General features: G+C 46.7%; 1 pseudogene; it reads right to left on the bottom strand.

The window, feature by feature from the left end:
- Positions 1-528: 528 nt before the first annotated feature.
- The window catches only part of LOC128343905 (zinc finger protein 850-like), a 43,624-nt pseudogene continuing 28,336 nt past the window's right edge, over positions 529-15,816 (bottom strand).

A 15,816-nucleotide genomic window follows, 5' to 3' on the forward strand; every position in this document is an offset into this window, starting at 1 on the left:
GGGGGAGAGACACAGCGAGAGAGAGAGACGCGCAGAGGGGAGAGAGACAGAGCGAGCGAGAGAGGTGGGGGGGCAGAGCGAGAGAGCTGTTGTGGGGGGGACAGAGCGAGTGAGAGAGCTGTGGGAGGACCTGCCAAACAAATTCTCCCAACTAACCCCCAAAAGGAAGTGAACGACTGCACAGATGCTCTGTGCGGGTTCAGCTAGTTGTAATTAAAAGGACAAGCAAAGTATTTGTTTTTGTTTTTATAGAATGGGAAGCAGGGAAAGGGTCTATTCTTTAAAAAGCACGCTGTGTGGAATTATTCCCTGTAGAGGTAATTTATTTTGTTGTTAAAGGAACAAAGTACGCTTTTAAAAATTAATAGATCATTGTTGCTATATTTGGTGCTGCTTGAACTGGCCCTATCCACCCCCAGCACAATACTTCCAGTGACTGTTGCTGGCATCTATCTTATGTTTCTTTTTAGATTGTGAGCCCTTTGAGGACAGGGAGCCATCTTATTTATTTGTTATTTCTCTGTGTAAACCACCCCGAGCCATTTTTGGAAGGGTGGTATAGATATCGAATCAAACAAACAATCAAACAAACAAATTTGAGTGTGAAATGGACTTGTACTGATTGTAAAATCTAGAGGGCGGCATATAAATATTCATATTCATACAAAGAGTTATAGCACGCAAAGAGAAGGCAATATTGTTATTACATTTAGAATAATGGAATATTCTTAATGGGCCACTGTGTGAAACAGGATGGTGGACTACATAGGCCTTGGGCCTGATCTAGCAGGGCTGTTCTTACGTAATATCCCGTTAAGCCAGGAATTATATTAAGCCAGGCAAGCGCAGACTGCTATTCAATGCCCTTGCTGCTGGTGGTTGTTTGTTAGGCCCGCCTTCACTCCAGGACTGGACTAAAAGTAAGTAAAGCACCCTTTAAACGCTGGCCTGGGTCAAGGAATGGAATAATCAAAAACATCACACTGATCTCAACTAATTGCTGGGGCACAGCTAGGGGAGAGAGAGCCTGTGTTTGCTCCTCGGTCTCTCAGAGTGAGGGAGATAATGAAGAAAATATGGAGGGGTGGAGCTGGGGCTCCCAGATTCTTTGAACCCATCCACTCAATTCTAGCTACACCCCTGACTAATTGCTTTATCTCCGTTGCCCCTTCAATAAAATGCTGTTTAGGAACCAATCCTACTTTTTATCTCAACTCACTTTTGAAAGTTCCTGGCATTTCTTGGGCATTGGGGACAACCTCTCCCTGCCTAGTCAGAGGTGCACCTAGGTCATTTTGGAGCCTGGACCTAAAGGCCTTTGGAGGCCCCCCTCCCCTGCAAATTAAGCATCATCATGCTCTGCCGGGCAACCACACCACCCAGGACAGACTAAAGAGGATTTGCAGAGGACCAGGGGCTGTGGAGGCCCTGGACCTCGGCCCTGAAGTCCAGTGATAAGAGCACCTCTGTGCCTCGTTTCTGAGAGAAGAGAGTCTCTCCTTTCATTTGAGACCTCCTTTGAATGTCTCTGTTCTTCAGAAGCTGTTACCAACTCACAAAGAGGATCCCTGTACTCCTGTACTCTCTTCTATTATTTCCAATGAGCTCACTGATTCCCAAGAAGAGAAAGAGTCCTTTGTTTGATTGACATTTTGGAGGTGACCCAGGAGGGCTTTCCGTTGCTCTTCCACATTCTCAGCTCCCTTCAAATACCCTGATTCTATGGCTGCCTGAGTGTGGTGTTTAAATTACTGTTCCTTTAAGGAGCTGAATATGAGAACCATCGGAAAGGGATCAGTGTATCTAATGTATAAAAGAGAGCAGAGAGCAATGAGAGAGGAGTCTTGCTTTGGCTTGACTGACTGCTTGCTCAGCTCCTGATGGCTGTATTATTTTATGAGACTGCTTACTATAGAGGACTTTGTGGACTCTATCTCTTCGTCACCAATTTGTTGTGTCTAGGACACACTACAGGCTCGAACTGGCCCACCGGGCAGCAGGGCACTTTCCCGGTGCACCCTGCTACACTCCCTGGCCTCTCCCCACACCAGCTGCCCAGCTCCCCCTTTCGCCCTCTCCCTGTCTGGAGAGCCCCACCTCCTCTCCTTCCAATTGGTCGTGAGAAGCCGGTTTGAGTAAATGCGGCAATAATCCCCTCCTCTAGGGAATGGCACTCAGCCGCTCACAAGTTCTGAGCAGACGCAGCTGCCTTGCGCTTAACATGAAAAGATCCCAGCTGGATCAGGCCAAGGGCACATCTGTTTCTCAGCACCCTTTCTGCCACCAGATGCCTCTGGGAAGTCCACAAGCAGGAGGCGGAGGCAAATACTCGTCTCCCACTGTTGTTCATCTCCTGAAACTGGCATTCAGGGGCCTCCTGAGTAGAGGCAGGATTCATCCACCAAGAGCAGCAGGCACTGAGAGGCTTGTCCTCCATGACCCTGCCTAACCTTTTAAAACTAGCTAGGCTAGTGGCCATCACCATGGCCCTTTCCAACTGGTAATTAACTGCACCATGGGGAAAGCTTGAGTCCAAGTTTTGTGAGAAGTTCTCACCCATGCTCCCACCTCTCTCCTGTGGCGGGGCTGGAGGGCGGCCATTGCACCCAGAAGCAATCCAGCTGATGATTATAGTGTGTTGGTGGTGAACAGCCCCTCCTGCCCAGTAGCAGTCCAGCTGCCTGGCTGGAGGTGGTGGTCATGATGGCCCAGGAGGTGGGAAGTTCTGCAAAAGCAAAAATGTTCACCACCCCATCACAAAAAAAATGCTTCACATTTGAAAGACTGCACAACAGCAAACACTCCTATAACAAAGAGGTCCCGGCTGTTAACGGCTTCAGGAACTAGAAGAGAGTTTTTCATTCCTCCAGGGGGCGTAAAAAGAGTTAACTATCCAAATGGGAAGGGTGGCCAGGGGCCGGAGCCAGCCCCTCGCACCAGGTCTTTTCGGCATCTAGCAATGCCTCTGGCACGGCTCCATCTTTCCCTCGTTGGGCAGAGTGGGGGAAGGTTTCCTCCAGACAACTATTCTGCAGGTCGTCAAAAAACTACTCTGAACTCTAGTTGCTAAACCTGAAAGGTGTTTTAGAGAAGAAGTCTGAGGAGAATATGGTCACCACAGCGTAAGGACACAGGCACCGAAACAAAGTATTATGCTGCTAACTTGTGGTAGAGAGAGGGGAACTGCCTTTCTGGGGTCCACATGCTTTCCTTAAAAAAAGAGAGAAGGGATAAGAAGTCTAAAAAACATCTAACAAGAGTGGGTGAACACCAGTGGGTAATATTGATGCTGTGACCACTTTTGAAGAGAAGATGTCTGGATGTATGCTTCAATGCTGAGCTTGCACCGAAGAGAAAACTGCCTTCATAAGCAAAGTCCATTTTTTTGTCAGATGCACCCCACAAAAACTTATGCCTTAAGAATCTAAGCTTTTAGGGCAGGCGTGCTTTTGGCTCTTTCCCCCACAAAGCAGATTAATGTAGCTCTTTCCCAGGAATTATTTTACAACTTGAATAAGTGAGAAATGAGGGAATGCATCCAATCAAAGCTCTTCCCCACACTGCAATCATTTATATGGTTTCACCAACATGAAGCTTTTCATGGGAAATTAGGCTTACTCTATGACTGAAGCACTATCTGCACTCCAAGCACCTACTGTATATGGTTTCTCACCTGTGTGAGTCTTTTGATGTGAAGTGAGATGTAAATTTTGACTGAAGCCTTTTCCACACTCCAGACATGTATATGGTTTATCTCCTGTGTGAATTCTTTGGTGTCAAGTCAGGCTTCTGCTGTGACTGAAGCTCATTCCACACTCCAAGCATCTACAAGGTTTCTCCTGTGTGAATCCTTCGGTGTAAAGTGAGGGAGTCCGTTTGAGAGAAACTCTTTCCACACTCCAAGCATCTATATGGTTTCTCTCCTCTGTGAGTTCTTCTTCTGTGTGAAGTCAAGTTTGTGCTGAGACTGAAGCCCTTTCCACATTCCATACATCTATATGGTTTCTCCCCTGTGTGAATCCTTTGGTGTGAAGTGAGGGAGTCAGTTCGAGAGAAGCTCTTTCCACACTCCAAGCATGTATATGGTTTCTCTCCTGTGTGGATCCTTTGATGTACATTTAGTTTTGCTCTTTCTTTAAAGCCCTTTCCACACTCCAAGCATCTATATGGTTTCTCACCGGTGTGAATCTTTTTATGTACAGTGAGGTGTGCACTTTGACAGAAGCTCTTTCCGCACTCTGTGCATGTATATGGTTTTTGTCCTGTGTGAATCTTTAGGTGGGAAGTCAGGCCTGTCATGTGACTAAAGCCCTTTCCACATTCCAAGCATTTATATGGTTTCTCTCCTGTGTGAATCTTTTGGTGTGAAATCAGGCTTGTCTTTTGACTAAAGCTTTTTCCACACTCCAAGCATCTATATGGCTTCTCTCCTCTGTGAGTTCTTCTTCTGTGTGAAGTCAAGTTTGTGCTGAGACTGAAGCCCTTTCCACATTCCATACATCTATATGGTTTCTCCCGTGTGAATCCTTTGGTGTGAAGTGAGGGAGTCAGTTTGAGAGAAGTTCTTTCCGCACTCTGTGCATGTATATGGTTTTTCTCCTGTGTGAATCTTTAGGTGGGAAGTCAGGCCTGTCATGTGACTAAAGCCCTTTCCACACTCCAAGCATCTATATGGTTTCTCTCCTGTGTGAATCCTTTGGTGTGAAATCAGGCCTGACCTCTGACTGAAACCCTTTCCACACTCTGTGCATGTATATGGTTTTTCTCCAGTGTGGATCTTTTGGTGTGAAGTCAGGCTTATATTTTGACTAAAGCCCTTTCCACACTCCAAGCATGTATATGGTTTCTCTCCTCTGTGAGTCCTTTGGTGGATGGTCAGGCCTGAGTTCTTACTGAAGCTTTTTCCACACTCCGAGCATCTATATAGTTTCTCACCTGTGTGAATCTTTTGGTGTGCAGTCAGCCTTGTGCGGTGACTGAAGCTCTTTCCGCACTGCAAACATTTATATGGGTTCTCTTCTCTGTGAATCTTTTGATGTTTACTGAGAACTGCTCTCTTGCTGAAGCTTTTCCCACATTCCAAGCATTTGTATGGTTTCTCTTCCATATGCATTTTAAACTGAGGTTGAAGGCTGGATTCAGAACGGAAGCTCCCCCTGTTGAAAATACAAAGAGTTTTCTCTACTTTGCCCTGGATTGTGATTGTATGCAGTTCACCATGTTGAGAAGCAGGAGATCCATTCCTCTTCTGTTTGATTTCAGTTTTTATTCCTTGACGTTCCGTCTCTGTCCTTCCAGCACCTCCCAACAATTCTCTGTGGGGCTTTCCCTCTCTCTCCCAGCTGTTACCTGCTGGAATGAAGAGAGAAAACTGATCAAGTTTGAGACCGTAAAGGGGCCTCACATCCATGAACAATGTCCAGTTATGCGTTCTCTTGATGGGAGAAGAACACAGCCAGACTGCTCTGTATTACTGAGACATGGGTGGAGGCAGCCCAGGACCAGCAATGGGTTGGGTTTTTTTGCCCTGGGCGAAATATGATTTGGCACCCTCCAATTCAGTAGAGAGGAAAGTGAGATATCTAGAATGAACATTTAGAAATATTAACTTGGAAATCTAAATGAACACCATAAAGAGAAAAACAAGCAGCAAAGATTGAAGTTTTAAACCTATCTAGCATATCTAAAATAAATAAAAACAACCATTTTAGTATGTATCTAAATAATAATAAAGTACAAGAACTTTGTCACTATTGCAACACACTACACAGATGTCTGAGCAATCTTCTGGGCTAGGAAGCACAGCTGTAAGGAAGGCAGAGGGGCAGGTCTCCCAGTGGCAGCTACAGCATGCCACAGCAACAGTCAGACTTTGTCCCCCTTGCCCTTCAACTGAAATGAGCACTGCAGGTTTCAAGGAGTGTTGGCAGCACAGAATTTGCAACTTAGGGAGCCAATGTGGTGCAGTGTTGGACTAGGACTGGAGAGACCCGAGTTCAAATCCCCCTCTCAGCCATGAAACTCACTGGGTGACTCTGGGTCAGTCACTTTTCTCTCAGCCTAACCTACTTCACAGGGTTGTTGAGGACAAACATAACCGGGCAAAGAGCTCTGGGCTCCTTGGAGGAAGACCAGAATATAAATACAGCAGTCAGTAATCCAAAAAACTTTGGTTTAAAATGGGAGAGTTAAGATGCTTTACATTTTCATTTATGCCCTAAAAAGAATAGAAATTGCAAGTTACGGTGTCCATCTTAACTTCCGTGCCATATAAGCTGTGAAGGCTTTGTATAGACTGATATAGGATGATGGCTTTAGAAATGAGGTACCATGCTCCCGCACTTTGCCTTGGTCTTTCAGCTGGACATTCAGCTGGGGAGAGATGCACCTGTTAAATGTCTGCCTGGATGCAGTTTCCTCACTTCCTAGAGAAATTTCTGCCTCATTTCAGTGTGGGTGCATGGAGCCTCGTACCTAAAGGAAATATTTTTCTTCACAGCCCTTCAGTGACAGTCCCAACACTGACATGTCTGTTTAGCTCATAACAGCTGAATTCTGTCCTGGCTACTTAACCTGCAAGATTTCAGTATTCCCTACTGGCCTGCTTGACAGATGGGGCACAGGATTTCGAGGCCTCCATTTGAAGGTCTCAAATTCTATGGCCTGATATAGATTAGGCGTGGGAAATTCTAGATCTCATTTTTTGCTCAGGTATGGAGGATTGCGTGGATGGTGAAGGGGATTCAAGATAATAATCTGACTATGAGGAAAGAATTATCGGCCACTTCCAGCCAATAAGGGCAACCCGAGGGGCTTTGATCCAATGGAGCGCTGGTGGGGGAAATGCAGCGGGAGGGGTAAGCGCACCCTCCCCCGCCCTGAAGGGAACACCCCTGCTTCCGGAACGCCAAAACATTCCGGAGGCCTCTATAATGGCCTCCGAAACGTTTCAGGCTCAAGCCTACTGCATCGCCGAGGAGTATTTGATCCCAGATCTTCAAGATCTTTAACACTCTAGCTGCTATAGCACACTGGTTCTCTGGCCCACATGTGGACTAAACCCAGTTATCTGCACCTTGCTCTCACCAACTTCAGCAAACCAGACCCATCTCTCTCTTCCTCTTCCAGTCTCCCCTTCAGTGAAAAAGTGGGAGCCTTACCCAGAGAGGACACAGTCTCATAATTCTCCTCCATGACTGCCCTGTGCAGGGCTCTTTGGTCCGGATCCAGCAGAGCCCACTCCTCCTCCGTGAAATGCACAGCCACCTCCTCAAAAGTCACTGGACCCTGGAAAAAGAAGAAGAAGAAAACATTTCCTCCCTCACAGACCACATAAGGGTTCTTTCCCTTCCTAGCACAATCCAAATGGACAGTTAACATAAGCTGGTAGGAGAAGGGCAGGAAAGATTCCTCGGCAGGGTCATTAATTATTTTATATGCTACTTTTCACAAAAACCTTCAAAGGGGTTTCACAAAAACCTTCAAATACAAAAGAAATGGAGGGAGAAGGTGCTTTGTATCAAAGGTGCTTCAACTGTTCTGAGAGAGAGAGAGAGAGAGAGAGACAGACAGACAGACAGCATGGGACACCCAGTGCTGCTGAGAGCTGGTTCGGGACCCAGTGAAATAAAATGTTTGGGTCCCCCAGCAAGGGCAGAGCAAATCAAAATCACATGTAATATATCACATTATTATCATTTAGATTTAATTCCAACACTGACTCGATTGCCTTCTTAATCTCCATAAGTTTTTTTGCAAAGGGTTTAACGCTCTCAACTCTAGCAGACCAGTGTGTGCTTGACATGGAGTGGAGCGAACTACCGTTTTCTTTCAAAATTTCCCACCTCTGAGGACTGCCACTAAATTTATTATATAGCTTTTGCACAACTCCACAAAAATGTATTACCTCAGGCCAAATAATAATAAGGTGGCATGGCGCTATGGTGGCATGGCGGTGGCAGGAACTGCACACATATGCACATCCTGGGCCCCCTTCTGGACCACTGGGCACCAATAATTTGTACCAGCTGCCCCCCCCCCCGGCCCTCCCGTCAACCCGGGGACACCAGCAACTGCCACTGAAACACACACTATCCTGTGACGGCCAGTTGCTGTCCTTCTGCCAAGTATTTGACAGCCAACCCCTTCAAAGGCTCTTCCTTGCCCAGTTAGCCAAATTAAAGCCTTCACAGCCCTCCTAGCTGGCAGTTTTGACAAAGGCCAAAGGAAAGAGAGATGCTTTCACACCCAGGGGCATGTGGAGCAGACAAAGGTGATCTCTTCATTCCCTCTCCTCCTCCTCCGCCCCCAGTGATCCCTCCCCTACTTGATCTGGTTGCACTGAAGCCTCTTCCGCTCCATCAGCAAGAAGAGATGGCCGAGAATCCATGGGCAGAGTCATTCCACTACCTGCAAATCACACAAAAGTGATGGGAAGATGTTGGTGAATGAAATAGTGAGACCACAAGTATAGTTAAAAAGAAATCTTCATGTTGGCTTAGTGCACAATTCTCCAACTGATGTTGACATGGAAAAAAGGTTTTGGATGTCATCAGCATACTGATAACACCCTGCACCAAATCTCGTGATGATCTCTCCAAGTGGTTTCATGTAGATATTAAAAAGCACTGGAGACAAAATAGAGCCCTGGGGGACGCTCTATAAAAGTTCACGTTTTGAAGAGCAACAGTTTCCAAGTGACACCATCCAGAATCTGCCTGAAAGGTAAGAGCGGAACCACAGCAAAGCAGTGCCTCCCACTCTTAACCTGCGCAGATGCTCCAGAAGGATACTATGGTCGATAGTATCCAAAGCCGCCAAGAGATCCAAGAGGACCAACAGAGGCACACTCCCTCTGTCAATTCCCCATTCAAGATATCTATCAGGCTGACCAAGGCAGTCCATCGCACAGCCTGCCCAAAAACCAGTTTGAAATGGGTCTGGATAATCTGTTTCCTCCAAGACTGCCTGAAGCTTGGAGGCTACCACCCTCTCAGTTACCTTGCCCTACCATGGAAGGTTGGAGACAGTGTTCCCTCTAACAGGGATTCCCAGATGTTGTTGACTACAACTTCCATAATACCCAAGCAAAAGCCATTGCAGCTAGGGATTCTGGGAGTTGTAGTCAGCAACATCTGGGAATCCCTGTTAGAGGGAACGCTGGTGGGAGACAGGCCTATAGTTGCTTAACTCTGAGGAATCCAATGCAGGCTTCTTCAGAAGAGGTCTAACTACAGACTGCCTACTTAAGACAGAAAGGCAACCTTCCCACCCTCAGAGAAGCATTTAAAATCCCTACCAGGCCTTCTACAACAACCCCCCAGCCGGACAGTATAAGCCGTGACGGACAAGGGTCAAGAGAACAGGTGGTAGGCCGTACAGTTCCAAGCAGCTCGTCCACTCATCAGGAGTCACAAACTGAAACTGATCCAGCCTAACCACAAAAGAGGAGTTGCTGGACACCTCCGAATTAGACTCTGCAATAATTGTGGCATCTGACTCTAAATCGGCCTGAATACGAGATATTTTATCCACAAAAAGCTCATTTAAAACATCACAATGGGTAATTGATGGTTCCGAATTCTGATTCAAGGGAGGAAGGGCATGTACTAGGCTTCTCACAACTCAAAACAACACCTCTAGATAGGAGTTTGCAGATGCAATACAGCCAGAAAAGAATCGCTTCCTTGCCTGAGCATAGGTCTTCAAATGCTATCTATGTTGCAACTGGCCAGATTTGTATGTTGCAATTGGCCAGATTCGAGTCTTTCTCCACTTGCACTCATCATCTACCTTGCCACTTCAGCTCCCACAGTTCTTCCGTAGAACAAGGGGCCAATTTTGAAGAGGACGTTTAGGAGCAAACATGTCTACTGCCCTGGTTTGCTTCTTGTTGCAGTTCTCCACCAGGATATCAACAGAATCACCAGCAGAATCAACACTAAATTCTCCCAAGTCTTCTTGGAATCCTAATGGATGCAATAACCTTATCCATGCAACATGCATTGGTCCCAAGAGCACTTGGGATAGGGGGGTAATCAGTACACCAACAAAAGTCCCAGTCTAACTATGGTCCACAAACTTAAGTACACATATTCAATATGGTCAGACACTTCGACAGAGATCCTGGTAAGGAAGATGTTATTCTCATAGACCATAGCCACTCCAGCTCCAAACCTGTCCTCCCCTCTGGGGAAGCTCTTAGTCCCAGCCTCTCCCATGAGCTCCATTGAGTGCAACACTGTAGACAACCCATACAAACACGAGAAAAGACTTTGATGGAGACACAGAAGTGCATTTCGGTGGCAGGGAAGCATGTGAAAGGTCTCTTTCCTGCAGCCCAAATCCTCCAACTGCAGGGGTGGGTGGGTTAGGGATCAACACAGCAGAGCGGCCTCCACACTCATCTGCCCAAATAATTTCTCCCCTTGGCACACTCTCCTGCTCTCAATCTTTCCTTGAGTTCTGCTAAGTGCAGCATTATAGAAAATCAGAACTAACATCTGAAAAAATATTGAGGGGACATACAAGTGCATATTAGGGGGTGCATGTCAAAAGGGCCTCTCCTTCAAGTAGCCCCAGGGGTCCAGCAGTGGGAGAGCAAGTGGGAATACTTGTCCACACCGTTGCCCACCCTTGGCTGTCATCGGGAAGGAGAGGCTGATGGGATGCCAGCCAGGAAATTTGAACATTTCCAATAATGATTCATTCTTTGTACACATTTCATGTTTTTGTACAAGTTTATATTTAAGCTCCCCACAGTCCCTACAAGAACAGGTTCAGATGCATAAATCCTGAAACACAACTTTATTTAAAATTTTGCAAGAGGCTACAAGGCAGCATCCTCATCAAATGGGCTCAGAAAAACATCAAAGCACCCCATGTATTTTGAGGATGTTTGAGCATGAGGGAGCCCAAGGAGACATCCGACCCTTCCCTCCTTACCCAGCGAGGTGGCAGCTCTGCCAGCATCCTGCAATGTCCACCTGGACAGGAGCCTCTGCTTGGCATCCAATGGAGCCCTCTCTGCCTTGGAGAAATTTGGAGCTGCTTTTGACAACGGTCTTGGAATCTGAGAGACAGAAGAAGAGATCCCAGACAGGGGAGAGGGAGAGATTAGTACGGGAACAGTGCCGATCAAGGCCTGAGAAGGGGTCGGGTGGGAGGGTCATCTTCTTGGGCGATTCTCCAATTGCCTTCTCGGACAACTAGTGGCGTCTTCCTGGATCACCTGGCTTGCATCCTAGGTCAATTACAATGCCCAGGATGAACCGCTCTCTCACCTGTTGTTCTTCCTGCTTCTTCTCCTCTGCCTGGTTCAGGAGGAAACCTTCTGCCAGGGCCACCGCCTGGCAACTGGTCTACGCTCCACATTCTCTGACCCAGCTCTTCATCTCTGGGGGTAGGGTGGGCAGGAACCTCTCCAGGACCACCAGGTCCAGCATCTGATTTTTCATGTGTTTTTCTGGCATCAGCCACTGACGGTAAATGTTGTGCAGCTGGTTGCAAATCTCACAGGGCCTCTTGGCATCCTCATAGCAGAACTTCCTGAAGTGTTGGTACTGTATATCTGAGTTCTCAATGTCCCCACTCAGGATCTTCTGCGTGGTCCTGTCCCAGAATCCCCCACTACTCTCAGCCTGGGTGGCATCAGGGCCATATGCTGCATCAAGGCCAACAGAATCTTTCTTTCCCATCTTTAATCTGTGTTCCAGGACAGCCTCCAATAAGATCAAAGAACTCTTTATTCTCTCTTTGGGGATAAAGGTTTTCGACACCCAGGTTCTACCTTGTGGACCTTCTCCCTATACCAAAGAGAGAGAGAAAGACACACAGATGCCAGGGGTCAAAAAGCAAGACAATGTGTCGGGGAGGAACATAAGAAGAGCCCTGCTGGATCAGGCCCAAGGCCCATCTAGTCCAGCATCCTGTTTCACACAGTGGCCCACCAGATGCCGCTGAAAGCCTACAGGCAGGAGTGGAGGGCATGCCCTCTCTCCTGCTGTTACTCCCCTGCAACTGGTACTCAGAGGCATCCTGCCTTTGAATCTGGAGGAGGCCTGTAGCCCTCCGACTAGTAGCCGTTGATAGACCTCTCCTCCATGAAGTTATCCAAACCCTTCCTAAGGCCATCCAGGTTGTTGGCTGTCACCACATCTTGTGGCAGAGAATTCCACAAGTTGATTATGTGTTGTGTGAAAAAGTACTTCCGTTTGTTGGCCCTAGATTTCCAGGCAATCAATTTCATGGGATGACCCCTGGTTCTAGTGTTATGTGAGAGGAGGAAACATTTCTATCAACTTTCTCCACATCTTGCATGATTTTATAGACCTCTCCCATATCTCCCTGCAGTCATCTTTTTTCTAAACAAAACCCCACAGGTGTTGTAGCCTTACCTCATAAGGAAGGTGTTCTAGACCCCTGATAATTTTGGTTGCCCTCTGCTGCACCTTTTTTACTTCTATAACGTCCTCCTTTAGATGTGGTGACCAGAATTGTGTACAGTACTCCAAGTGTGGCCACACCATAATTTTGAATAAGGGCATTATAATATTAGCCGTTTTATTTTCAGTCCCCTTCCTAATGATCCCTAGCATGGAATTGGCCTTTTTCACAGCTGCTGCACATTGAGTCGACACTTTCAATGAGCTGTCCACCATGACCCCAAGATTCCTCTCTTGGTCAGTCACCGACAGCTCAGCTCCCATCAGTGTATACTTCAAGTTGGAGTTTTTGTGTATCACTTTACCCTTGCCAACATTGAAGTGCATTTGCCATTTTATCGCCCATTCACCCAGTTTGGAGAGCTCCTTTGGAGCTCCTCATAATCCGTTTTGGATTTCACTACCCAAAAGAGTTTGGGATCATCTGCAAATGTGGCCCCCTTGCTGTTTACCCTGATTCTAGATCATTTATGAATAAATTAAAAAGCACCGGTCCTAGAGCCAGCGTGGTGTAGTGGTTAGAGTGCTGGACTAGGACCGGGGAGACCCAAGTTCAAATCCCTATTCAGCCATAAAACTAGCTGGGTGACTCTGGGCCAGTCACTTCTCTCTCAGCCTAACCTACTTCACAGGGTTGTTGTGAAAGAGAAACTCAAGTATGTAGTACACCTCTCTGGGCTCCTTGGAGGAAGAGCGGGATATAAATGTAAATAATAATAATAATAAAAATAGTACAGATCCCTGGGGGACCCCACTTCTTACTTCCCTCCATTGTGAAAACTCTCCATTTATACCCACCCTCTGTTTCCTGTCCTTCAACCAGTTAGCAAGCCACATATGTACTTGTCCCCTTATTTATTTATTTGATTGATTGATTGATTGATTGATTTATATACCGCCCTTCCAAAAATGGCTCAGGGAGGTTTACAATTAAAACAAACTTATAAAACAATGAAAAGCTAAAACAAATTAAAAACAATAACACAACAATTAACAATTTAAAAACATTTTAAAACAAGAATTAAACATTGTCCCCAGACCCCAGCTCAAGTAGACACGTAGACTTAATATGGATGAAAAGGGCCACAACTTTATTAACTATTACACAGGCATGGCAGACTGGAACATTTATCCCATGACTGCTAAGTTTTCACAAGAGTCTTTGATGAGGAACTTTGTCGAAAGCTTTTTGGAAGTCCAGGTATAATATGTCAACTGGATCACCTTGATTCACACACCTGTTGACACTCTCAAAGAACTCCAGAAAGTTAGTGAGGCAAGATTTCCCTTTGCAGAAACCATGCTGGTTCTCTCCCAGCAGGGCCTGTTCTTCTATGTGCTTTACAATTTTATCCTTGAGAATGCTTTCCATCAATTTGCCTGGAACAGACGTTAAGCTAACTGGCCTCTAACTTCCTGGATCACCCCTGGATCCCTTTTTGAAAATGGGTGTTACATTTGCTACTTTCCAGTCCTCCAGTACAGAGCCTGATTGCGGAGATAGGTTATATATTTTTGCAAGGTCAGCAATTTCACATTTGAATTCCTTAAGGACTCTTGGATCGATGCTGTCTGCCCCTGGTGATTTGCTAGTTTTCAGTTTTTCTAGACCATTTAGAATATCATCTCGTTACTTCTATCTGACTCAGTTATTCAGCCTCCATTCCTGAAAAGCCTGGTTCAGGAACATGTATATGCTCAGTATCATCTGCCATGAAGACAGATGAAAATAACTCATTTAGCTTCTCTGCAACCTCCATATCCTCAATAATCCCTTTCACTCCCTCATTGTCTAATGGTCCAACGACCTCCCTGGCAGGTTTCCTGCTTCTGATGTATTTAAAGGGGAAAATATTAATTTATGTTTTTGTTTATTTATTTATTTCTCTTAGGCGTACCCATCACTAATCCTATGTGTGGCAGCTCTCGCAAGCATTTGCGAGCAGTTGCTGGATAGCGATGGGGATGGGCGGGAGGGGAAAAAATGGTGGCGGTGGCTGGGCTGGGGGCCCGAAGGGGAAGAAAGATGGTGGTTGTAGCCGGCTGGCCAGCAGGCAGAGAAAACAGGTGGGGGGCAGGGCAGAAGCTGGCAGTGGAGGATAGGCGGAAAGAAAACAATTATGGTGGTGGGGAAAGCGGCAGTGGTCGGGGGAAACAGCGACAAACTAGAGGTGCAGATTCTCTGCGCCTGGCCCAGCTAGTTCTTTGTTATTTGATGCTTTAATAACAAAGCATAACAAAGCTAAAAGCATCCCCTTGATGCTTTCAGCTAAATGTTCCTCAAACTCGCTTTTCGCCTCCCTTATTGTCACCTTGCATTTCTTTTCCCAGAGTTTGTGTGAGGAAAAGGGCTGGGTATTACCCAGTGTTCCCTCTAACAGAGCCAGCGTGGTTTAGTGGTTAGAGTGCTGGACTAAGACCGGGGAGACCCGAGTTCAAATCCCGATTCAGCCATAAAACTAGCTGGGTGACTCTGGGCCAGTCACTTCTCTCTCAGCCTAACCTACTTCACAGGGTTGTTGTGAAAGAGAAACTCAAGTATGTAGTACACCGCTCTGGGCTCCTTGGAGAAAGAGCGGCATATAAATGTAATAATAATAACTAGTGGGCCCGGGCGCAGAGCATCTGCGCCTCTAGCTGGACACAGCCATTCCCCGCTGTCTCGGGGACTGGGGGCAGAGCCAGCCGTGCCGCTGCTGTCGGCTCCCTCCGCCTCACCCCACCACCATGCTGCCGCCTCCTCCTCCTCCCTCCACACACCCCGAGAGTGCCGCCGCCATGGCGGCCAGACGGAGAGTGCCACCGCCGCCGCAGGCCGGTGGGCGGGCCGAGAGTGCCAGTGCCGCTGCCTCCTGGCCCATCGCCTTGCCTCCGCAGCCACCCAGCCAGGCAATTCTCCGGGGTGCACCAGGACCAATCAGGCGCCCCCGCAGCCCAGCCAATCAGCTGGGCTGCCAGGACACATTTTTCCCTGGCACACCCAGGAGAATTATATATAGAGATAATAATAATAATAATAATAATAATAATAATAATAATAATAACAACAACAACCCCCAGATGTTGTTGACTACAACTCCCAGAATCCTCAGCTGCAATGGCTTTTGCTTGGGGATTATGGGAGTTGTAGTCAAGCACAGTGCACAGTGAAAAAATGGGACTATGACTAAATGTAAAGAAGACTAAACTAATGACAACGGGTACAGCAACCAGCCTCAGAATTGACAATGAACACATTGAAGTGGTGGATAGCTTCTGCCTTTTAGGATCAACCATCAACAGTAAAGGATCCAGCAGTAAAAAAATATGCCACAGAATAGCACTTGGTAGGGTTGCAATGAAGTTCTTGGAAAGGATATTTAGATGCCGTGAC

Source organism: Hemicordylus capensis, chromosome 2 (assembly GCF_027244095.1).
Source record: "Hemicordylus capensis ecotype Gifberg chromosome 2, rHemCap1.1.pri, whole genome shotgun sequence".
In the NCBI taxonomy this organism is placed as follows: domain Eukaryota; kingdom Metazoa; phylum Chordata; class Lepidosauria; order Squamata; family Cordylidae; genus Hemicordylus; species Hemicordylus capensis.